This window comes from Saimiri boliviensis, chromosome 1 (assembly GCF_048565385.1).
Source record: "Saimiri boliviensis isolate mSaiBol1 chromosome 1, mSaiBol1.pri, whole genome shotgun sequence".
NCBI classification, from domain to species: Eukaryota; Metazoa; Chordata; class Mammalia; order Primates; family Cebidae; genus Saimiri; species Saimiri boliviensis.
This window is the reverse complement of record NC_133449.1, coordinates 249,212,109-249,237,977: the sequence shown is the minus strand read 5'-3', so window position 1 is coordinate 249,237,977 and position 25,869 is coordinate 249,212,109.

Here is a 25,869-nt window from a genome sequence, read left to right as displayed (position 1 = left end):
ATATTCACAGTGGTGTACAATAATCCAAATGCATAGAAAGGAAAGTTTGTTTTACAGGATGTGGACAGTCAGGGTTTACAAGCCATAGGAGACACTCCCCCGTCTTGCATAAGTATTGCAGAACCTCTTATGTCCCGCCAATGGGAACCCAACAGACATTGCTGCTGGCACATGGGCAAAAGCAACACATGGAAAATCTGAGAAAGAGGTAAACCATTTCCAATTTTGAAACTATTCGTATACTCCCATGCCTCTCTTTAGAACATCTGAAAAGAGCATTTGGCTACCTTTGATGAAGTTCAGTACCTCAGAATGTAAGTACATGTAATGTAAAGGCTGAAATATTGTCAAGTATTTCTTTTTTGGTAAATAATCGTTTCATATACTATCATAAAGACAACACTGTTGCTTTTCCTTCTGCAGTTAAGAAATCCTGAAACTCAACTGATTCCTTTAGGATGAACAGAAACAGAGCCGAAGCATATTTGCCTATATGGGTAAAAATGTATTCAGAATTTAGTGAGAGAAGTTAAAAAAAAAAAAAACCTATAAAGAAGTTAGTTATGTATTAGAATTCTGCCTTGAGATATTCTGTAAAACTTTACTTTTAGATACTCTACTGAAAATAGTATGATTTTTCTCATGACTAAAAAAGGGAAGCAAAACATTTTCTTGTAGATTTTATATTCAGAGTCAAAAATCAATAACACAAATACCTAGAACTAGGAAAATGACCACATTTTGAAATAGCCATACTCTGAAACTGAATTGAAATTGGAAATTCAAATTTTCTAAGAAAAAGATAGTTCAACAATAGGAGAAAAATAAAATTCAAATTTGTTTTTAATAAAATACACTATAATTTCATAAGGCTTGCACAAGAGGAGGTATGTAATTGCTGAAGTTATGACTATTTAGATTAAATCATCTGCAAATCAAAAATACAAGCTTTAGAAAATAAATCTTAATTATTTTTACATAAAAACATAAAAGCCAAAGTATGTACTATGCATAAGGCTTTATGCTCTTATAGCAAAGCAACCTCAATTCTGGGGAAAGAAGTGATAGAAAAATATTTCTTTCAAAGAGAAAAGTATATCAAAAATTAAATCTGTACCCACGCCAAAAAAATGTGGACTATTTTTGGAATGAAATGCATATTTATTAATATTTATGAGTTTTGAAAATATACAAACACTAGGTAAACAATAATTTACAGATTCTTCTTTGTAGAGGCAGTCATATCTAAAATTTTGAGGAAGAAATAGCTTAAGGAAATGTATGTTATTGTACAAACCAAACCCTAAACATGTATGGAAGAAATGCTGCAAGAAAATGAAGAATCTAAAATAAAACACACCCAAAAAGCCCAGAAATCACTGATCTTCATGGAAAGACTCAATGTTTTAAATAATTTGAGTAACAAAATATATGCATAAACAAGGTATTTTACAACCAAATTCCAACATTCCCAAATGTCTTGTACTAGTAGCAAAGAAGACAGAAAAATAAAATTGTTGGTAACAGGAGAAATATCTTTATGAAATATATGTACATTTTTAGTATTTTAACTTTTAGATTGATGGGTACATGTGCAGGTTTGTTATATAGGTACACTTGTGACTCAAAGGTTTATTGTACATGTTATTTCATCACTCATATACTAAGTATAGTATCCAATAGTGTTTTTAAAAAAATCTCTTCCTGTTAATTTTAATGTCCAAATAAAACATGAAACAAAATTGATAATGAGAAGAGCTGGCCTTAATTAACTTTTATTTTAAGGAATGTCCATGCTTGCTAATTCAGAATGAGATACATAATCATGTTGCATAAATCTTTCAAAAGGATTTCATGATATACTCTATCTTCATAGTTGTATTAGTTTTTCAGTATTTACCATGGTTGTAGAAATTTTTTAGCAGGTTTAAAGAAGACTCAGTTTGTGTAAATGAGCAAGTTCGGAATAATAAGAATAAGAAAGTTATTTTCTCTTCATGAAAAGATGGGGGCATAGGGGTTTAAAAGGTTGCAAATTTGGGTATCATTCCTTTCTTCTTAAACAAGATCAGCATTTTGAAATTAAGGCAAAAAGAAATATAAGCCTGATTTCTGGCAACTGGACAGCATTTATAATCTACTTCAGCATATTTCTGCTACGAACATCTGCTCTAAGCTACTGTTAGACTAAGATTGATTGTCACCCTTTTGAAAGGAATTCCTGTTTCCTTTACACACACATACACACACACACAGATTGACACACACACAGAGCTTATCTGGCAATCTTGAGAGAAGACAGAGCAATCTGAGAAACTAAAGAGTGAAATCCCAACCCAGCCTTGTCACTCACCATCTTCCTCAGGAGAAAGGAAATGTATTTTAGATTTCATTGAAATTATAAACAATACTATGTCTGCAGCTGTGTTTGAAAGTCTGATGTCAATACTACTAAATGCACATTTTCATTTTGAGTAAAACTTATCAAATACATACAGAACCAGATTATAAGATCCTATTGAAAACAGCCTACAGAAAATATCTCTGTTCCCTTTGTCACTGTGTCACATGTTTATCCTTGGTTATGGCCAGCATAGTTATCTATCAGTAATTAATTGTCTCTATGGACTTAGCAAAATGAGATTTCAGAAACCAGAACTTGAATCTGGACATAATTTCACAGTTCGTAATTGATCTTTGGTATCACATGTACTGCCTGTCAACTACTAAATGAAGGGAGAAAAGAACTCTTAAAGTTTTTTGAGCTCTATACTCTGCTAAGAAAAAAACATTAGAAATACCAACAAGAAAAATATGAACACTCATAATGCCAGGTGTCCAAGTCTGTTTGCATAGCTATAAATAAACACCTGAGGCTGGTTGATTTATGAAGCAAAAGGTTTATTTGGCTCACAGTTCTACAGGCTGTACAAGAAGCATGGCACTGGCATCTGCTTCTGATGACAGTTTCAGGCTGTTTCCAGGCATGGTTAAAGGCTAAGGGGAGCTGGTATGTACAGACATCACATAGCAAGAGAGCAAGCAAGAGAAAGAGAGGAGAGCGGTGCCAGGCTCTTTTTTTTTTTTTTTTTTTTTTTTTTTTGAGACGGAGTTTCGCTCTTGTTACCCAGGCTGGAGTGCAATGGCGCGATCTCGGCTCACCGCAACCTCCGCCTCCTGGGCTCAGGCAATTCTCCTGCCTCAGCCTCCTGAGTAGCTGGGATTACAGGCACGTGCCACCATGCCCAGCTAATTTTTTTGTATTTTTAGTAGAGACGGGGTTTCACCATGTTGACCAGGATGGTCTCAATCTCTCGACCTTGTGATCCACCCGCCTCGGCCTCCCAAAGTGCTGGGATTACAGGCCAGGCTCTTTTTAACAACCAATTCTGGTAAGAACTAATAGAATGGGAACTCACTCATTACCATGAAGACTGCACCAAGCCATTCATGAGCGAACTGCCTCAATGACCCAAATAACTTTTTTGAACCCCACCTCCAATATTGGAGATAAAATTTTAACATGAAGTTTGGGGGGCAAATATCCAAACAATAGCACTAAGGATTCATATAGCTTTTATTACCACTGAAATTGAATTTCTTTTTTTTTCTAAATGAATGCATTTATTATTTCTGCAAGATATATAAGGAAAGCTATTGTCTTCATTTAGGAGTGAATCAGCCCATTCATAGGATATATCAAGGCTAAACAGTGATTCATCAAAAGTAAGAAGGTACATTTTGTGATGCCTGTGTTCAGTGTCTCAACTCACCAATGTATCATGTTAGCTACCCTAGTGACAACACACTATGTTACAAAGTAAACTGTTCTGAAAACCAGCTTAACAATATATTAAGAATCTTTTAAAAATTCACATGCTTTGCTGCAGTGATTTCATGATAAGAAAACATTTTAAAAGACAGACCAAAGCATCCATACAGTATTAATTCAGTCAAAAATCAGTAACATAAATACCTAGAAATAGGAAAATGAGCAAATTTTGAAATAGCCATACTCTGAAATTGATTGCAGCCATTTTAATAAAATAATGAAATGAAGAAATGCCAAAAATTATATTGAGTGGTAAAAGATTCAGACATATATATATATATATATATATATATATATATATATATACACATATGTAATCCTAACAGTATAAAAGGAAACATGTATACACATACACATATATGATCCTCATAGTATGAAAGGGTTTCATATAATATGTTATTAGAAGGAAAATCAGCACAAACTGATTATTTTTAAGTGACAAAAACTGAAAGATTTTATATTATTCTTAAAACATTCCTGCTTCTTCCAAAATTTCTTACAATAAATTTTTAAATATTTATATATAAAGATTCTTTTCAAGTTAAAAAATCCTCCACTGAGCTTACATAAAACTCTGTTCCTCATAAAAGCACTGAAAAATAACAGAAGTCCTCAGTAAACTAATTATAATATCATTTCTATTAAAAGAAGTCTTGCAAAATTGATACTTTTACATAAGACAATAATTCTACATTAATTTAAAAAAAGTTCAAGGTATATAAAACAAGAAATCTGCCAGTTTCTGGAATTTCAGAAGCAGTTATAAATATTATTTGTGAGTCTGAGCAATTATTGTTTTTAGTTGGTATTGTAAACTTACTTCAAAATATGTATTAAAGGCAGTTTTGATAGCCAATTTAAACTTTCTTCCAAATATAATAAGAACAGTGTCAAAAAGAGAAAACTATAAAAGAGAACATATAACTTGATTTAAATAATTTTGTTTTAAAATTAAATGTTTGTAGTTTATTATTTACAGTGTTAAAGTGAAATAAATACGGCCTGAGGACTCTGTACGTCTATATCTGAGTCCTTGTAGAAGAACCATACCTAAGTTAATAGGTAGACAAGATTGAAAACCTAACTTAGGAACATGTGCTTGCAACAGCAGCTGAGTCTTGGCCAATCCCAGCAGTCATACTTTAACTATTCATACACCACAAAGTGTTCAAACTATGTTCAAATAAGGCAAATGCCGACCTCTAACCAATCTAGTTGTTTCTGTACATCACTTCCCTTTTTTTATCTATAGATTTTCCTCCATCACATGGCTGTGCTGGAGTCTCTCTGAATCTGCTGTGATTCTGGGGACTGCCTGATTCATATATTGTTCATTGCTCAATTAACTCCTTTAAATTTAATTCAACTAAAATTTTTCTTTTAACAACAGGCATTTGTATTATGTACGACTCTACGGGGTCACCTGTGTTAAAACAAAATAATAAAAGGTATATCATTATTCCCAAGTATACATAACAATTAGCATTCATTGAAATGATTGAGTCAGAATTTTTAAACACATTTAGAATACAAATAAAATTTTAAATTTTACCCTTGAGCAATCAATGTGCAAAACAACCTTAAAACATAATTTTCTTTAGAGAATTAAACATTTCTCATTATACCCTTATGTGTATTATTAATTTACTTAACTAATTCTTTCTTTTAGGCAAAATATAAAAAGTTCAAAATTAGGGGAATTATAATATTTTTCTGTGTTATACCTATAACCACTCTCTCAGAAAAGGTGACTAGTTTAAAAATCAAGTCATGCCATTTAATATAATTTTTAAATCTTAGCAGGAAAACTTTCAAGCTTTTAGAATATATAATAAAATATTTATTAAGTTAGATGGATTCTGGGTTGTTTTTAAGTTTCAGAGAACAAATAGTGTTTGGCTTTTTCTCAAGTGATTCTATGAGATTTTTGAGAGCCGCCAAGTGTTGTCAACAAATGCAAATCACTTATCTAGCTGTGCACATGGCCCAATGAGCCTGTTTTCCAAAGACCTCTGAAAAATCAGAGAATGGAGAAGCATATAAGTAATACTGCAAGAATAATCTAAAGTCATTCAAAATATTTTTTCCAAAAATAAGAACATTATTAGGTGAGATAAATGAATTGGCAGAGAGCCATTTGGCTTCTGTACAATTCCACCCTGTTTTTCATGTTTCCTTGAAAAATATCGGGATTTTTTTCAATAATAGCTTTTATTATTTGTTTTTAAATGGGGGTAGTTCAGTTGCAAAGTGAAAGAAAAATAAATGCAAATATGTTCCTTCTTGGGTAATGAAAATAAGTTAGGTAGAATTACTGAAAAATATTTTGAGGCACTCAGTATCAACATTGGGAGCCAATCATTTAACCTGAGTTCAGATTCCACATCTGCAAAATAAGATAGGCAGGGGCTGAACACATGCTTTCTAAGGCCCTTTCAAGTTGGCAATAATAATAATAATAATAATAATGAATTGATATAATGAAAATAATTTTGCAAGTAACTATTTAAATGTGTTTTTGCAGTCTCAATCAGTTATTTAAAAACTGGATGTTTGATCAATCCCAAATGTTTATTGTTAAGAAAAATTAATGTTTTGTCATTAGGAATTAAGGTAAAAATTTATATTGTGTCATTGAAATTAATTTTTGACTTCTTTGTCACAACTAGTTTACTTCCTGATCTCAGCTAGTCAACTTATCTGAGATAGTCCATCTGCTTACTTTTTTATTCCATTAAAATAATTGTAATAGAAAAATTTTAAATACCATAATGTTTATGGTGTACACTAAAAATAATAAAGCTGTGAAACAGAAGGTCATATTATAAAAACTTCCTTGTTTCTGTAGCCCTAATAGACCTTTCCCTCTCTTCTTCATATTGAAAAAGAATTATAGATGGCTTCATGATGGCGAAGAAACCAGTGAGAACTCACCCATTATTTCATTGTATAACTGATGGAGCTGAAGATTATAAACAAATGTTGCATTATAGTATCTGAAAGGGCCTTAGTTATGAAGAACAGAAATCATTTCTAAAAATGGCATTTATGAAAGCATTTTCAGTTGCATAAGAATTTCCTAGAAGACCGGATAACCAGGTAGGAAGTACATATTCAGAAATCATGTCCAACACAAATTACACAGCTGCCCCATGTAAAGTCCCATCTTATTCCCTCAACACCATTGACCTTGATCATTGGGCATCCTACCTATTTCCCTTGCACTATTGATAGCAAGAGGAGGCAGAGCAAGTCTAGGCAGACAGGGGCAGGTCCCTGTCAAAACCCCACCTTTGAGCCAAGAAGCCTAAAACCTGCAGCTCAAAGTGAGAACTTCCATCCCTGTGTGCCCACAGTCTCCTACTTGGTTCTTTCTAAATAATGCCTTTTTTGCCAATTGAAGGTTATTGTTTCTAAAGCTACCTACAGCCTGTCCCACCCACATCCTATGCCTATAAAGACCCCAGACTCAGTTGGCAGGTGAGAGAAATGGCTGGATGTCAGGAAGACATGCCTAGACGAGGGAGAGAGGCAGCTTGACTTCATGGGAGAGTGACCTTCCCTTTCTGTCCCTTTTCCAGCATCCCTCTCTACTGAGAGCTGCTTTCATCACTCAATAAAATTCTCCACATTCATCATTCTTCAATTCATCTGCTTGACATCATTCCTCTTGGGCATCAGGCAGGAATGCACCAGGTGCAGGTACCCAAAAAGGCTCTCACTGGCCCTCTGCCCTTGCTGGTGGAAGGCAGCCACCACACACAAGGAGGCAAAGGGCCCACTGTGCTGATAACACACTTCTGTCTGTGGACAGCAGAGCTAAGAGAGTATTGTAACACACCCTCTGGGGCCCTGGGGGTCATAGGCACCCTGGCATGAATGCTGCCACAGGGACCACACGAAGTTTGCTTCTGCCAGCACCAAAATAGCCAGTTCCTGAACTTGCTCACTCTGGTTTCTGCATTCGTTCACTGGCACACTCCCTCCCATGAGGGATTGAGTGGGGTGGACTGAGCAAACCAGGCACCACTGTCACAACTCCTGTGAAGGGGTCAAGAAAATATCCTGTATCATTATCATCTCTGAAACCTGGAGGTATCTACCACCTGTACACCAGACTACATTCCACATGGCTTCTTCTTCCTAATGCCACTCACTTCCTATTCAAAGATTGGGCTGGATTTGTTTGCTTTGGAGAGTAGATCACTTGTCTACTCCCTAATCTCAAGAAAGTGGAGATATCATTTTGATGGCTTCTATAGTGAAGGACAAGGATTCACAAAGTGGAGAATTTCCAGACACTTTAAAAAACATGCAGGTATTCTGTTTTCAGTATTATGAAAGACTAGGCACACTGAGGGACTCACCTGTTGCAATAATGTTGGAAATAGATGTTGTGCCACAAAGAAAAATTAGCACTGAGACAAATGATCTTTCAGCAATGTAATTTTTACTTCCTGGACTGCAGGAAGGGTACCTCCACCAGCCATCATACCACAAGAGTACGATGAATAAAGGAAAACACACAAACTTATCCCTTATGCATTCGGGGTCATCCTTACTTCTGTGTCTAATCTCTGTTGGCTGGAGATTAGAGCAAAAAAAGGAAGTCCAAATAAGGAAGGGGCATAGGCTGCGAGCTGGGACATGGCTGTGAGCACGTTCAGCACAGATATCTTGGTTAAAGTACAAGGACATAGAATGTACTACATGCCTGTAAGCATGTCTAACAACTACATAAGATAGGGCTTCTAGCAAAAAGCAAGAAGGCTTTTGAAAAAAGTGTTTAAAGCAAACTATTATTTCTAACACTTAAGGAATTTTTCTTAAACAAGAAAGGATACTTTGAAGAGGAACTTTTCTACTTCCCACAATTAATCAAGTCCTCTGTAGGACATACTTTTTGAGATAGCTACTGTCTCACAATATATAAGAGGGCTTCTGGAAATCTTCCCCTGCCCATAACAAACTAGTCAGAGTTGGACCTAGAGTGGTTGGGGACAGCTCCTGAGTGCCAGGAAACAATATTTTGGAGGCAATGAGCCTGAGGTGGAGAATCCTCTATCTGAGCCAAGGGCAGGAGACTCAGAGTTAAACTGCAGAGGCAGGGTGCAGAGGCCAGAGCAGTGGAGAGTTGGAATAGGTGGGGATCAAGGTACTTGGGAAGGGTTGTCCTAAGATGAATCACGCTAGCAACACTGCTGTGGGCATAATGAACCTTGGAACAGCTAGGTGTGGGAAAATTATAACATGGCACACCTGCTCTCAACCAGAATTCATAAGAGATGTACCCATACACTGCTTGCAAAAGTAGAAAGCAATCCCTTAAACATCCTTAAGCATTACCACAAAATGAGATCAGCAAGTTGACAAAATTATGAGAAGCACTGGAAGGCAAACCACTATGAATTAAAGTCAGCATAAAAAAGAAAAAAATTCTAGGTTCAGCTTGCAAGGACTGCAGATACTAGAATTATTAGACAGAATATAGAAAGACTATATAGGGTATATTAGAGGAAGTAAAAGATACAATTAGAAAAATGAATGAATAATAGGAAACTTTCAAAATGGACAGATAAAAAACAGTTATGGAGTTTCTAGAAATGAAAATGTAATTGTTGAAATTTCAAAAAATGAACAGGCAAATTAAAAACTTTAACATTTGAAGATAGTTAATAAATTAAAATACATAGCTAAAATATTTATTCAGAATGAATGCCACAAGGTAGATAGAGAATATGAAAGTGAGATTGTAATTCATATGGGATTAATGAGAAAGTATAAGCTACATCTAATCTAATCCTAAAAGCACAGAATAGAGATCATGGAAAGAGGCAATTTTTAAAAAATGACTCTAGTTCTCTAGGTCTAGTCAAATGATGTTGGGAATAACTGGCTAGCCATGTGCCGAAAGCTGAAACTGTACCCCTTCCTTTCACTTTATACAAAAATTAACTCCCGACAGATTAAATATTTAAACATAAGACCTAACACCATAAAAACCCTAGAAGAAAACCCAGACAATACCATTCAGGACATAAGCATAGTCAAGGACTCCATGACTAAAACGCCAAAAGCATTGGCAACAAAAGCCAAAATAGACAAATGGGATCTAATTAAACTCCAGAGTTTCTGCACAGCAAAAGAAACAATCATTAGAGTGAATCAGCAACCAACAGAATGGGAAAAAAATTTTGCAATCTACCCATCTGACAAAGGGCTAATATCTAGAATCTAGAAAAAAAAACTAAAGCAGATTTACAAGAAAAAAAAAAACCCATTCAGAAGTGTGTGAAGTATAATAACAGACACTTTTCAAAATAAGACATATATGAGGCCAACAAACAGTGAAAAAACGTTCATCATCACTGGTCATTAGAGAAATACAAATCAAAACCACATTAAGATACCATCTCACGCCAGTTAGAATGGCGATCATTAAAAACTCTGGAGAGGATGTAGAGAAATAGAAACACTTTTACACTGTTGGTGGGAGGGTAAATTAGTTCAACCATTGTGGAAGACAGTGTGGCAATTCCTCAAGAATGTAGAAATAGAAATTCCATTTGACCCAGCAATCCCATTACTGGGTACATATCCAAAGGATTATAAATTGTTCTATTATAAAGACATATGCACACATATGTTCATTGCAGCACTGTTTACAATAGCAAAGACCTGGAACCAACCCAAATGCCCATCAATTATAGACTGGATAAAGAAAATGTGGCACATATACACCATAGAATACTATGTAGCCATAAAAACTATGAGTTCATGTCCTTTGTAGGGATATGGTTGAATCTGGAAATCATCATTCTCAGCAAAGTGACACAAGAATAGAAAACCAAACACTGCATGTTCTCACAAATAGGCAGGTGTTGAACAATGAGAACACATGAGCACACATCACACACTGGGGTCTGTTGCAGGTTAGCTAGGGGAGGGACAGTGGCAGGTGGGGTGGTTGGGGAGGGATAACACTGGGAGAAATGCCTGACGTAGGTGACAGGGGAGGTGTGAAGGCAGCAAACCACTGTTGCATGTGTGTACCTATGCAACAATCCTGCATGATCTGCACATGTACCCCAGAACTTAAAGTACAATAAAAAGAAAAGAACAGAGCCCCACAGAACCATGCGTAAACATAACTTTGATATGAAAAAGATGGCAAGACAGATTCCTAGAAAAAAAAAAAAAAAAACCTCTAACCAACAAAGCTGAAACATTGTTGACATCTTTATTTTTCTAAAATTATACATAAAGGTGACTTCCTGATGGATTAAGAATTTAGAGGTTAGATATAAAACAAATTTTAGAGAACAATTTCTCACTGTAGAGTAGGAAATAATTTTTGAAAAAGATGTAAATGTATTAACTATGGAAAAAAGATTAATAAGTATGATTTAATTAAACATAACTCTTCATTGAAATAAAGTTAAAATACAAGCATAACTTGGAAGAAGTGATTTGCAACACAATTACCAAGAATTGTTTCAGGAATATCTAATTTATACATTTCAATAAGAAAAGTACTATCTAACCAATACAAAAATGGGCAAAAGACATGAATAAAGAACAGCTACTTAAGGCCAATATAAATATATAAAGATATGTTCAATCTCATTAGTAGTCAAATACCACAATGACATATTATTTTATATTCATTAAAATGACAAAAAATTTGGAAGCCTGATTAGTTTAAATATTGTAACAGAATGTAAACTAAGGGGATCCAATATGCTTTATTGGTGGGGGTGAAAATTGTTATATTCACTTTGAAAAACAATTTGACATATCCTACAAAGTTAAAACTTGGCATATTCTATTACTTAGCATGACTACTCCTATACAGTTTCCCAAGAGAAACGGTATAGAATGCTCAGAGCAACACTTTGTTTAAGCAAAAACTGAAAAACTACAAAGTAGACAAAGGAGTAAAGACATAGTTCTACGATAGTCAATTGAATCCAAAGAAGATCAACTGAATAAAATCTGTACTACTGGAAGTCCCTGGATTTTTCATTCAATTCTGTTTCTTCTATAGTTTTGTATTGCCTTGTTTTAAAAAGCCTAATATTAGCATGACATTTTTTAGGGAGGGAAAGATATATTTATTAGGGTGGGAATCTGAATAATAAAGCTATATATTATATTCAAATTGTTTAATGACAGCATGCATTGATCTAGATGGAAGGCTAGGCCAACCATGGAATGTCATATTTTAATAATAATAATAGCTGAACCACCAAATAACTGCAAATTATTTACTTTGTATACAATCATTCTACTCTTACTTGCATTCTAAAATGCATTTATGAGTAAGAAATAAGGGACAAGAAATATAGGGCACAGACTAGTTTATCATCTTTTTCAGAAGCCCCTCAGCTCCATGGTTCCATGTTGGCCTGGGCCATGGGAAACATTTTGTCTGAGAGTTGGAAAGTCCAGGTGGCAGAACGGCTATGTGGCTTCTTCCTCAGAAGGTCTGTGTATGGCTTCCTAGCATCCCTTCTTGCTGACTGCCATGAGTAGGGAATACAACAGCTGGGCTCACAGTGCTACATGCTCCTGCTAAACTTCCTGCTTCAGGGTCAGGTACATGTTTAGCTCTGTGATGAAGGGCACCAACTTCTCCCTCAGCAATGCCCATCATGGAGGCGATGAGAGACTAACAGGAGTTCCAGGCCATCCCCATGGGTTCCAGTTCAGTCTTGTAGGTTCCACATTGACCTTGATTTCCCCACCTTTGTCTGTCTGCCCTTCCCTACTACTTGCCCTCTCAACCTGGGGCTTCAGCACCAGACACAGCCTCACAGAGCCTGTGAAATCAGCTTCCTCAGCTGCATTACCTCAAATCCCCATGATAAACACCTTGTAATGTGCTCTACCCAGTTTTTCTGCTTCTCTGATCGAACTGTAATTGTCACAGAGGTCAGTCAAGAAGACAGACTTCCCTGTGAATCACCAGTCTAAGATTCTGCTTAGAAACAGCATGATGGTAGTCTTTGTAGAGATCAATTTCTATGTCCCCTACTTATAATTGGGTTTGTAAGTCAATTCCTCTGAGCCTTAATGTCTCCATGTGTAAAATTCTAGTAATAATTTCTACTTTTAAAAGATGATTGGAGAATCAAATTCAATAGTATACTCAAAGACATTAGCCTTGTCCCTGGCTCTTGGAAAATGTTAGCATAATTTCCTTTCTCCTAGGGCTTTGAGGTCTTTGAGGAATAGTTAGATGCTTGAATTCATGTGCTGATCCTTTGTGGGATCTTTCTCTATAATTAATTGGCTACTTCCTTCCAATGAGTGAGCTTTTCTACATACTTTAAATCACTAAGGGAATCAGTTTATTAATTTTTAAGCATATTAGAATATATTTCAAATCTAGGTCTCCATGGACTCCAGAGTTTCCCTCCATGATAATTTCTAAACTAGAGCAGAAGTTCAACAAGAGTGCCTTTTTTTTCACATCAGTATAAATAAGCTAAATTCTAAGAATGCATTAGGCACAAAATAAGGGAAATATGGCAAATCTGGTGTATTAGTCCATTCTCACAGTGCTGTAAAGATACTTACCCGAGACTGGGTAACTTATAAAGGAGTTAAATTGACTCACAGTTCTGCATGGCTGGGGTGGCCTCAGGAAACTTACAATCACAGCAGTAGAGGAAGCAGGCCCATCTTACATGGCGGCAGGCAAGATAAAGTTAGCAAGAGCAGGAAAAGCTGCCTCATAAAACCATCAGATCTCATGAGAACTCACTCACTGCCATAAGAAGAGCATGGAGGAACTGCCTCCATGATCCAATCACCTCCCACCAGGTCCCTCTCTGGACATGAGGGGATTGTGGGGATTACAATTCAAGATGAAATTTGGGTAGGGACACAAAGCCCAACCATATCACTTGGCAAAACTCAAAATGCATTTTATGCATTCCAGGGAAGTGACCTCGTATTTTTATGTATGTTTACGTTTTGTTATTCTATTGAAAATCTTTTGGGATGCATGATGTCTGTATCCAAGGATTCCTTCTGTTTCAATATTGAGGCCATGTTGCGTAAGTTATATGCTAAAAGAGACAAAGAAATTCTTTTCAACTCTTAAGATTTCTTGCTATGCCCGTTTTGAATAACATAATACTGATATCCTGCCACTCAGGCTTGAGGCTATCTCCCATAGACTGTTTTAGAACAGCACAACACAAGATACAAATGATGTACAAAATGTCCCCCCTCCCCTGCTTTTTTTTTTTTTTTTGTCAATGTGTACTATTTCTTTAGTAAAATAAAAGAAGTTTTTATAGAATCATTTCAATCCTACTGAGAAGGTGAGTGCCTGTTTAAAACAGCTCAAGGGCATCAAGGAATGTTTGAGCCTATGATTTTTGCTCTGGTTTTGGCTGGGGAACCCCATATCCAAATGAAGTATGAGGTTAAAGTTTGGTGTGTACGTAAAGGTAACTTTCCTGAAATCACATGGAGCTCTGCTTCTTTGGTCTCTCCTCCCTCTTCAGGTGTTCTTTATTCAGACTTACAGCTTTGCAGACTCTTGAAGTCTGCAAAGGGCCCAGGAAGTCTCATTTGAAGAGCCTCTTTCAGCTACATTGGCTTGTAAAGGCAGCGTGGTGTGCTCGGCGGAAGAGCCAAGAGGCCTGGACTTTTGTTTTGATTCTGTTTGCCACTTCCTAGGTGACCCTAGGCAAGTCACTTGACACATCTAGGCACTCTTTTCTCAGGGTTACTACCATCTGCCCTCTCAAGGTTATTTTGTTGGTCAAATCAGGAAATACATGAGGAAGTACTTTTAAAGCTTAAAAGGGAATGTAAGCTCTTTACACCTGCTTTTTCTTGTGTTCTCAACTGATAAGCATTCTCCAAAGATTTTTCTTTCACTCTTACCTCATTCTTTTTCTGCGTACTGTTCACTTCTTTGGTGCTTTCAACAGCACTTACGGTTTAACATATTACTTCTAAGTACATAATTCTCAGGTTGACATCTATACTTCCAAATCCTTGCACTGATAACATATATTGCCAACCCCTCAGATGCAGCTGGTTTACAATTAGTCCACCATCTCACCAATCTTCCCACCTCCCTTTTGCAATTTCCTTTATTTTCATTGCATCATTATTCTCACCACAGGGGCTAAAATATCCCAGACATATTTTTGGCCCCTTCTCACCCCAAACTTACTTTCTTGCATCTATGTTCATATTTGGTCACTTCTTTTTACACAATCTTTTACACAATCTTCCCTTTTTTCATCTGTTATGCTAAATATTTTCAGGCAGGCACTCATTACCTCATACCTGAATCATTGCAACAATTCCCTAATTGATCTGCCCATCCAAAATATCCTCCATTCAATATATCATATATACCATTCCAAATAATTCTATACTAAAGTACAACAAAGATCATGTCACTCTCTTGCTTAGAAATATGTAATGACTCTCTCTTGCCTAAAAAATAAAGTGTCATATTTCTTGGCATTGTTAATATAATCTTGGTTGGTTGTTTATCTCTTTGAGGTTTTCATAGACGTAGTGAAAGGAAATAAGTAGCAATTGATCTACACCATTTACTAATCAATTTCTCTGCTAAAGCTGGCTACCTCTGGTACTACAGTCTGAAAGTATACAGAACAGCAGTCAAGTCTGTCCACAAATTATTTCCAGTTAATCTCATTGACTTTAATTCCACTGATTTCCTTCAAATTTTGAATGTCTTCTTTCTCTAGACTATTATTTCTTTCGAACATTTTTCTGTCAACTGTCCATGCAGTTTGTCTCTGCTACTCCTTGCAGCTAAAATGCCTTTACTTAAAAATTTCTAGTAATATTTATCCAGCATTTGAAATGGAATATGCCTTCAAATCTAAACCTGGAGCAGTGACATGCATTTGAATATGGACCAGCTAATGCAGAACAAGATCTGATGTGAACTTGGAAGGGAATTTAACATACAAAAAGATTCCATCATTCCAGTGTGTTTTAATAAATGTAAAATAGCCTAATCATAATTATTAACCTGAAGTATTTTATAGTTGAACATGAAAAAGACAATCCACTTCTAAATCACCTCCAAAATAGTCATTACTCATATATAAAATAATGTTTTGAATATCCTAAAGCAATGCATTAATACAACATTATAAACACAGACATAGATAGAAAATGTCATCAGGACTATTTAGGATGTGACTAGCCCAAATACTCCCCTGAATGAAGAACAAATGAGTGTATGTCTGCATATCCCACAAATATATATTTTCAGTTTCCTTCACGATTTAGTGATTTCCAAGTTGCAAAAAAGAGAGGTGGCAGCGAAGAAGATAGGTGATGACTTCCTCACCCCTTTGTGGGTAGAGAACTAACCATCCATTAACCATTTCCCCCTTCCCCTTATTCCACCCACACACTCTTGACTGCTTCTGCAAACTCTGTGTGTTCTCATATTTAAAAGGTGGTCATTTCCAGGGGCTGCTAAGGCACAGTGCTGTCGTAATTTCTACCACTCACAAGGCTCCATTAGCTTAAATAATGTAAGGAAGGGGAAATGTGCTCAGCATCTCCCGTTCAGTGCCCAGGATGATGCACAGCTAGTTCTTTAAGTGAAGGACAATGACATTGTTATTGCGATCAAGTCCAGCAGAAAACAAATGGCACACTCTAAAACGTTTAATTAACATAACATAACATGAAGGGAACATGTGCAGAGATGTTGGTGTGGTTAGGGAACTAGTCTGTGTGATGAATGACTTGGTGACCAATGCCAACAGGAAACTGTTACCAGTCCTAGTTCTAAAGCAATAAGAGGACTGAATAGTTGCCAGATTCTGCAGAGATGGAAATGGGGAAGAGAGCTGCTTGACAGGAGCTCTGGCTATAGTAGGCCCTTTTGGATTTCCATATGCCATTGGCCAAACTTAAAGATTAACAGAGGGCACAGGTGCCAGGGGGATACAGTTCATAACAGTCAGCTCCAGTACAAGATAGAGAAAGATGAAGAATAGGTGGCAATGGGATGCAGGGAAGAGCCAAGGAGAAAAAAACTAGCACTCTTATATTTCATAAGGAACTTGAAAACTATATTTAACAATGGAAAGTATTAAGGAGGTGCTCATCTGTCATAGCAGTTAATAGTATTAACTACTGGGTCTCAATAAATGCAACTGATATTACAGTATACTGATTTACATCAAGGCCAGTAGATTTGGCTACCTTAATGATTTCTGATGATATTATGGTAGATATAAAATATATTTTAGCATCTACTAGGTCTTAGGCCAACATCTTTACAAAATAATATGATTATTACTGGGTTTATCATTTATTCAGATATCCATTACACAATATATTGTACTAGGCATCCTTCTAGGAGCTGAATATACATCAGAAAACAAGGTAAATAAAATCCCTGCCCCAGGAAGCTTCCATATCACAGACAGAATGGTTAGGTTAACTGTACAAAGTCACATATATAAAGGTGTCAGGAAGGGGTCCAGTTTCTGCTTTCCGCACACTGCTAGCCAGTTCTCCCAACCATTTATTAAACAGGGAATCCTTTCCCCATTGATTGTTTTTGTCAGATTTGTCAAAGATCAGATGGTTGTAGATGTATGGGATTGCCTGCGAGGCCTCTGTTCTGTTCCATTGGTCTGTATCTCTGTTTTGGTGCCAGAACTATGCTGTTTTGATTACTGTAGCCTTGTAGTATAGTATGAAATCAGGTAGCATGATGTGTACCACGTTGTTCTTTTTTCTTAGGATTGTCTTGGCTATGCCGCCTCTCTTTTGGTTCCATGTGAAGTTTAAGTTGTTTTTTTCTAGTTCTGTGAAGAAAGTCATTGGTAATTTTATAGGGATAGCGTGGAATCTATAAACTACTTTGGGCAGTATGGCCATTTTCATGTTATTGATTCTTTCTAACCATGAACATGGAATGTTTTTCCATCTGTTTGTGTCCTCTCTTATTTCCTTAATCAGTAGTTTGTAGTTCTACTTGAAGAGGTCCCTTACATCCTTTGTTAGTAGTATTCCTAGGTATTTTATTCTCTGTAGCAATTGCAAATGGGAGTTTGCTCATGATTTGGCTCTCTTTAAGTCTGTTACTTGTACATAGAAATGCTTGGGATTTCTGCACGTTGATTTTTTTATCCTGAGACTTTGCTGAAGTTGCTTATCAGTTTAAGGAGATTTGGGGCTGAAATAAAAAGGTCTACTAAATATACAACCATGTCATCTGCAAATAGAGACAATTTGACTTCCTCTTTTCCTAATTGAGTACCTTTTATTTATTGTTTCCTGCCTAATTGCTCTGGCTAGAACTTCCAATACTATATTGAATAGGAGTGGTGAGAGACGGCATCCTTGTCTAGTGCCAGACTTCAAAGGGAATGCTTCTAGTTTTTGCCCATTCAGTGTGATATTGGCTGTAGGTTTGTCATAAATAGATTTTATTGTTTTGAGATATGTTCCTTCCATATCTAGTTTATTGAGAGTTTTTAGCCTAAAGTGCTGTTGAATTTTGTGAAAAAACTTTCTCTGTATCTATTTAAATTATCATATGGTTTTTATCTTTGGTTCTGTTTATGTGGTGGATTACATTTATAGACTTGCATATGTTGAACCAGCCTTGCATCCCTAGAATGAAGCCTACTTGATCATGATGGATAAGCTTTTTGATGTGCTGTTGCCATCGGTTTGCCAGTATTTTATTGAAGATATTTGCATCTATGTTCTTCATGGATATTGGCCTGAAGTTTCCTTTTTTTGTTGAGTCTCTGCTGGGTTTTGGTATCAAGATGATGTTGGTCTCACAAAATGATTTGGAAAGGATTCCCTCTTTTTGTATTGTTTGGAATCATTTCAGAAAGAATGGTACCAGCTCCTCTTTGTATGTCTGATAGAATTCAGTTGTGAACCCATCTGGACCTGGACTTTTTTGGTTGGTAGGCTATAGGTATAGGCAAGGACTTCCTGACTAAAACACCAAAAGAATTGGCAACAAAAGCCAAAATAGACAAATGGGACCTAATCAAACTCCACAGCTTCTGCACAGTAAAAGAAACAGTCATTAGAGTGAACTGGTAACCAACAGAATGGGAAAAATTTTTTGCAAGCTACTCATTTGACAAACGGCTAATATCCAGAATCTACAAATAACTAAAACAGACTGACAAGAAAAAACAAACAAACCCATCCAAAAGTGGGTGAAGGATATGAACAGACACTTTTCAAAAGAAGACATATATGAGTCCAACAAACATATGAAAAAATGGTCATCATCACACGTTGCGATACCACCTCATGCCAATTAGACTGTCAATCATTAAAAAATCTGGAGACAACAGATGCTGGAGAAGATGTGGAGAAATAGGAACACTTTTACAGTGTTGGTGGGGGTGTAAACTAGTTCAACCATTGTGGAAGACAGTGTGACACTTCCTCAAGGACCTAGAAATAGAAGTTCCATTTGACCCAGCAATCCCATTACTGGGTATATACCCAAAGGATTATAAATTCCACTATAAAGACACATGCACTTACATGCTCATATTGGCACTGTTTCAAATAGCAAAGACCTGCGAGCAACCCAAATGCCCATTGATGATAGACTGGACAAGGGAAATGTGGCACATATGCACCATAGAATACTATGCACCCATAAAAAATGATAAGTTTCTGTCCTTTGTAGGGACATGGATGAATCTGGAAACCCTAATTCTCAGCAAACTGATGCAAGAACAGAAAATCAAACACCACATGTTCTCACTCATAGGCGGGTATTAAACAATAAGAACACATGGACACAGGGAGGGGAGCATCACACACTGGGGTCTGTTGTGGGGGGCCAAGGGAGGGACAGCAGGGCCGTGGGGAGGTCGGGGAGGGATAACATGGGGAGAAATGCCAGATGTAGGTGACAGGGCGATGGACGCAGCAAACCACATTGACAGGTGTGTAACTATGCAACAATCCTGGATGATCTGCACATGTACCCCAGAACATAAAGCATAATAATAAATAAATAAATAAATAAAAATAAAAAGTGGTGGAATCAGAGTAAAAATCCCAGACACTCTGTGTTTTGTCTATGTGCTTAACCTCTGTGGTCTAGTGAACTATGTAGTCTCATACCAACAGATATTTGGAGGCTGGAATAAGTTTAAAAATCTCTTGGGAAGTTAACCCCACCACTGCAATCTGGATGCAGAATAGTTAATTATTTTTAGTCCCAAGGGGTAACTAACCACATTCATTCTGCAACTGTCACTGTGAATATTATGGGTAATGTTGACAAGACTATAAAACCATGAACCAAATGATTATTTGAAGCTACACTTATTTATGTGACTATTATTTATGTAACTATTACCATATGTCTGTATATTTATTTATATGACTATTTGAAAAAAGTTTTATTTATATGTTCTACTATAATAGCTTATTGTTTAATAGGTACTAGTCCATGTAATAAGCTGAGGAAATTATAATATATAGAAGTTAAAAGATGTGCCCAGAATCACATAGCTAATAAGTGATGAAACCAAAATTCAAAGTGGCTGAGCACCAGAATTATCTATGAATTCCTTTAAAGTAGAGAACCAGTAAGTCCCACCCTAGATTTTCCAAAATAACATTAGTATTAGGTTGCTTGTGGGCGGTGGAGATGAGACAACTGGCATCTATACTTTTGAAGGTTCCATAGCAACAGTAATCCACTCATTGGATCATAATTGCTAAAGATGCAAACTAGTCAAATGCTTTAACAGCAGATTCAAAGGGTCCACTACTACAATCATTTTTTTATTGCTTCTGTCTCTCCAAGTGGGTCATCAGTTACAACCAGGAATTTTTGCTGAGGCCAATATTTGTATGGAATCTATTGGAATCTTGTTGTTTGACCTATTATTGACAGATCGTGAAATGCAATTTAACAAAATATTTTGTCTAAGACCTAATGTGAGTTTTTACTGTTTATTTGTTTTGTTTTTGCTTTGGAGAGGCTGTGTCTCACTGTGTTAACCAGACTGGTCTGAAACTCCTGGGCTCAAGCAATCATCTCACCTCAGCCTCTCAAAGTGCTAGGATTACAGGCATGAGCCACTGCACCCAGCCCCTAATGTGATGTTTAAAAGATTTCTTGTTTCATCTTTGTGCATTATAGTTTGCACAGAAAATGAGAACATAGTAAAAAGAAAAACATTTTTTAACATTTTGGAAATAGTAGCAAAGCACCTGTATTTATTCCATTTCACTTCTAACACAGGGGTTATCCCAAAAATGCAGTTGCAAGTGAAGAAAAACATAAATTCATAAATAAAATGCTTGAACCGGGATAAAAGTAATCCAATTATCATGGGCTACCACATCCCCTTCACCAAACATACATCATTTGCTTCAAATTAAGACCTCCCCTAAAGGAAGAGGACACAGTCAAAATGATGAGAGAAAAGTATAAGGAGCAATAGGAAATTGGAAATTTCCTAATACTGAGATAAGATCAATGACAGAGAAGCTGCCTCTAATTTAACGCACTACCTGACTTCTGCACCTTGATTTTGGGACTCAGAGTGACCCTGAATTAATATGTTTCCTTTCTTATCTCTTTCAAAAAACTTGCTGGAATATCTTTCTAGAGATATAATTGTGATAGAGGGAAGAAAGTTTTTTAAAGAATAATTCTTCTTTTACATTGACCTTAAAGATAGCCAGAATTTTCTACCTCATCATTGCTAACCTCCCTACATAAAAAAAATAAGGTCTGAAATCTGCTGACTCTTTAAAAAAATTGGTTATCACCAATACAGCATGTACTTTGGTTGAACTTGAGAGTCAGTACATGCCATTAGTACTCAAGTTTTTTTTTTTTTAAAAAAAGAAAATAATAATCCAATTTTCCTCCTAATCTTGGATGTCAGCCTTCTGGAAGATTACTTACATTAATTCAAAATTTTACTGGCGCAGGATCAATAAAGCACCATGGTGTCTCCAGTGGAATACTACCATTAGTGAAAACCATAACATTACACAAAACAACTGCCTGAACACGTACGTAAGTGACCACAGCAGAACCTTTACAGGCAGTTGAATGCATAAACACCCAATCATTCAGAGTTTGTGGTAACTGAAAAGTCTGTCCTGGTGACTGGCTATCTTTCCATTGTAATCCTCCCATTTCTCCATTCCTTTCTAAATGAAAGCAAAGGAAGGAGTGATGGACCAGACCAGGTGGAACTCCACCTTCTGAATGCCTGCTCCCGGCTTTCTTGCTGTCCCCCTGAGATTAGATGATCAGTTTTCCTTCAAATATGACCAACTCTAACTATGTCACTGAAGAAACTCAGTTGGCTCAGTCCAGATCTACAGATTGCTCAGGAAGTAGAAAAAAAAAAAGATATTTATTTAAAAGAATTTTTAAATTATACAGATAATATGGGGTATATGCTACTGTATATATACTATAATATACACATTATATACAGTAGCATATACCCCTATATATAATATATAATATACATATTACGTATAATATATATTATATATGTTATATATATTATATTTATATATCATATATAATATATATGATATATATTATTAATATATATGATATATATATTATTAATATATATTTTATATATATATATAAAATGGAGGAAGTATGATGGAGGGGAAAGAGAACACACATCAGAGTTTCACAGTCAGGAAGGTCCACCTAGGTCCAAATCTTGCTCTGCCTCCTACTAGGAAGCCATTACCGGTAAGTTGTGCTTTCTAACATTTACCTTAGAGAGGTATTGGGAAAACAAGAAGGGTTACACATACAGCTGAAGAAATGGCAATTACTACTACTACCACTACTATTACTACTACTGGTGATGATGATGATGGTAATTGAACAATGTCACAAAGCACACTGGGCTACCTTACCCTGCTACAGGGTTTTTATTCCATTGCCTCAAGCCTTGAGTGTAAGTATCACAACCATGAAGACGTATTTGTTCATAAAGCAAGATAACATTGCATTATTTCAGAAAACACCATACTTCTTCAGTCATCAAAGTACTGCTTCATACCAAAGGAGCCTCATTCCATAGTTTCTTAAATGTATTTAATGAGACTGTTTCTAAAATTTACTCAATTTAAAATTTACTTCAAAATAGCTTTTAAATATTCCTGTCAGATTTGGGCAAATTAACTCAAATTCAAATTTTTTATTTAACAATTAAGCAGTTGAGTCATATCCCTCTGCAAAATATATTCCAATCTCTAAAACTTACATTTTTAGCTTATCTTTTTTTTTTTTTGCTTTTCTTACATAATGAAGTATAGTAATTATCTTTTCCATTTTGCTTATTTGAAAATAACTAACCTTGAATATTTGAATAAATATATTTTCACTTAAAAAAACACATTTCCATGGATTTCTCAAATCAGTACACATGTTCCTTAAGGAACTGCTTCCCTTGAACACCTTAAGTAAGAGCTTTAGCGTAAGAAGCTGAGTGTACCGGTGCTGGCAGCCCAGAAGGTGTGGAGCCATTGTTGCAAACACCCACAAACGTAGCATCAAGCTGCAGACAAATTGTAATTAAGCAAAGTGTGTTCTCTTCTACATTCTTCTTATAACCATGGATCAGCTTTAAAATTCAGTTTTCTACAAAAAGAAAAAAAAAAACAAAAAAGACAGTAAAATAAAATGCAGTTATCCTAAGACTCATTTTTTCATATGCTATTTATTTAGTCACCTGGAATAGTTTGGTTTGATGTCTCACTGCACAGCAAACACATTCTTCCATACCTATCAGCTTTTGTTGCTAAAAAAATTATGATTTGTGAGAAATATACCCTGGAACCACAAGTCTAAAGAAGTCAGTTTAATCTCATGTACATATATATATGTGTGTGTGTGTGTGTGTGTGTGTGTGTGTGTGTGTGTGTGTGTGTGTGTCTCAGCTCTCAACGTGCAGAGATTACAGGTATGAGCCACTGCACTGGGCTGAGTCTGTTTTATACCCAAAGACATCAGGGCTTATCTAAAGTGTCTGGGTTATCCTAAGAACCACAAGATATCTCCAGAAGTCACCCTCAGAGCCTTGCATTTCTTCCCAATCCCCTTCATTATAAAAGGAAAAAATAGGCAACAGCAGAACTCTTTCTTATCTGGTAAAACTACTGCTCAAATGCCAACTTGTCTATAAGAGAAAGTTAACTATTGGGGGGGAAAATGGGAAAATTAAAGTGAATCATAATAGAATATATAGTTCCCTCTCAATGGAAAGGGAAATTAGTACATGTAGTTTGACAGAAACAACATTGAATCCATTCATCAAAGTTAATTAAGTCCATCTTGAGTTAATTTTTGTATAAGGTTTAAGGAAGGAATCCAGTTTCTGCTTTCTGCACACTACTAGCCAGTTTTCCCAACACCATTTATTAAATAGGGAATCCTTTCCCCATTGCTTGTTTTTGTCAGGTTTGTCAAAGATCAGATGGTTGTAGATGTGTGGTATTATTTCTGAGGCCTCTATTCTGTTCCATTGGTCTATATCTCTGTTTTGGTACCAGTGCCATGATGTTTTGATTATTGTAGCCTTGTAGTATAGCTTGAAGTCAGGTAGCATGATGCCTCAGCTTTGGTGTTTTTTGCTGATGATTGTCTTGGCTATGCAGGCTCTTTTTGGTTCCATATGAAGCTTAAGGTGATTTTTTCCAATTCTGTGAAGAAAATCAATGGTAGCCTGATGGGGATAGCATTGAATCTACAAATTACTTTGGGCAGTATGGTCATTTTCATGATATGGATTCTTCCTAACCATGATTATGGAATATTTTTCTATCTGTTTGTGTACTCTCTTATTTCCTTGAGCAGTGGTTTGTAGTTCTCCTTGAAGAGGTCCTTCACATCTCTTATTAGTTGTACTCCTAGGTATTTTATTCCCTTTGTAGCAATTGTGAATGGGAGTTCACTCATGATTTGGCTCTCTGTTTGTCTGCTATTGGTATATAGGAATGCTTGTGATTTCTGCATAATGATTTTGTATCCTGAGACTTTTCTGAAATTGCTCATCAGTTTCAGGAGATTTTGGGCTGAGATGATGGGGTCTTCTAAGTATACAATCATGTCATCTGCAAATAGAGACAATTTGACTTCCTATTTTCTTAATTGAATACCCTTTATGTCTTTTTCTTGCCTGATTGCCCTGACCAGAACTTCCAATACTATATTGAATAGGAGTGGTGAGAGAGGGCATCCTTGTCTTGTGCCAGTTTTCAAAGGGAGTGCTTCCAGCATTCAGTATGATATTGGCTGTGTGTTTGTCATAAATAGCTCTTATTATTTTGAGATACATTCCATTAATACCCAGTTTATTGAGAGTTCTTAGCATAAAGAGTTGTTAAATTTTGTTGAAGGCCTTCTCTGTATCTATTGAGATAATCATGTGGTTTTTGTCTTTGGTCCTATTTATGTAATGGATTACGTTTATAGATTTGCATATGTTGAACCAGCCTTGCATCCCAGGGATGAAGCCAACTTGATCGTAATGGATAAGCTTTTTGATGTGCTGTCGGATTTGGTTTGCCAGTATTTATAGGGGATTTTTGCATCAAAGTTCATCATGGATATTGGTCTGAAATTTTCTTTTTTAGTTGTGTCTCTGCCAGGTTTTGGTATCAGGATGATATTGGTCTCATAAAACGATTTGGGAAGGATTCCCTCTTTTTGTATTGTTTGGAATAGCTTCAGAAGGAATGGTACAAGCTCCTCTTTGTACCTCTAGTAGAAATCAGCTGTAAAGCCATCTGGTCCTGGACTTTTTTTGGTTGGTAAGCTATTAATTGATGCCTTAATTTCAGACCTTGTTATTGGTCTAATCAGGGATTCAACTTCTTCCTGGTTTAACTGGGGAGGGTGTAAGTGTCCAGAAATTTATCCATTTTTTTCCCAGATTTACTGATTTGTTTACATAGAGGTGTTTGTAGTAATCTCTGACGGTGATTTGTATTTCTGTGGGATTGGTGGT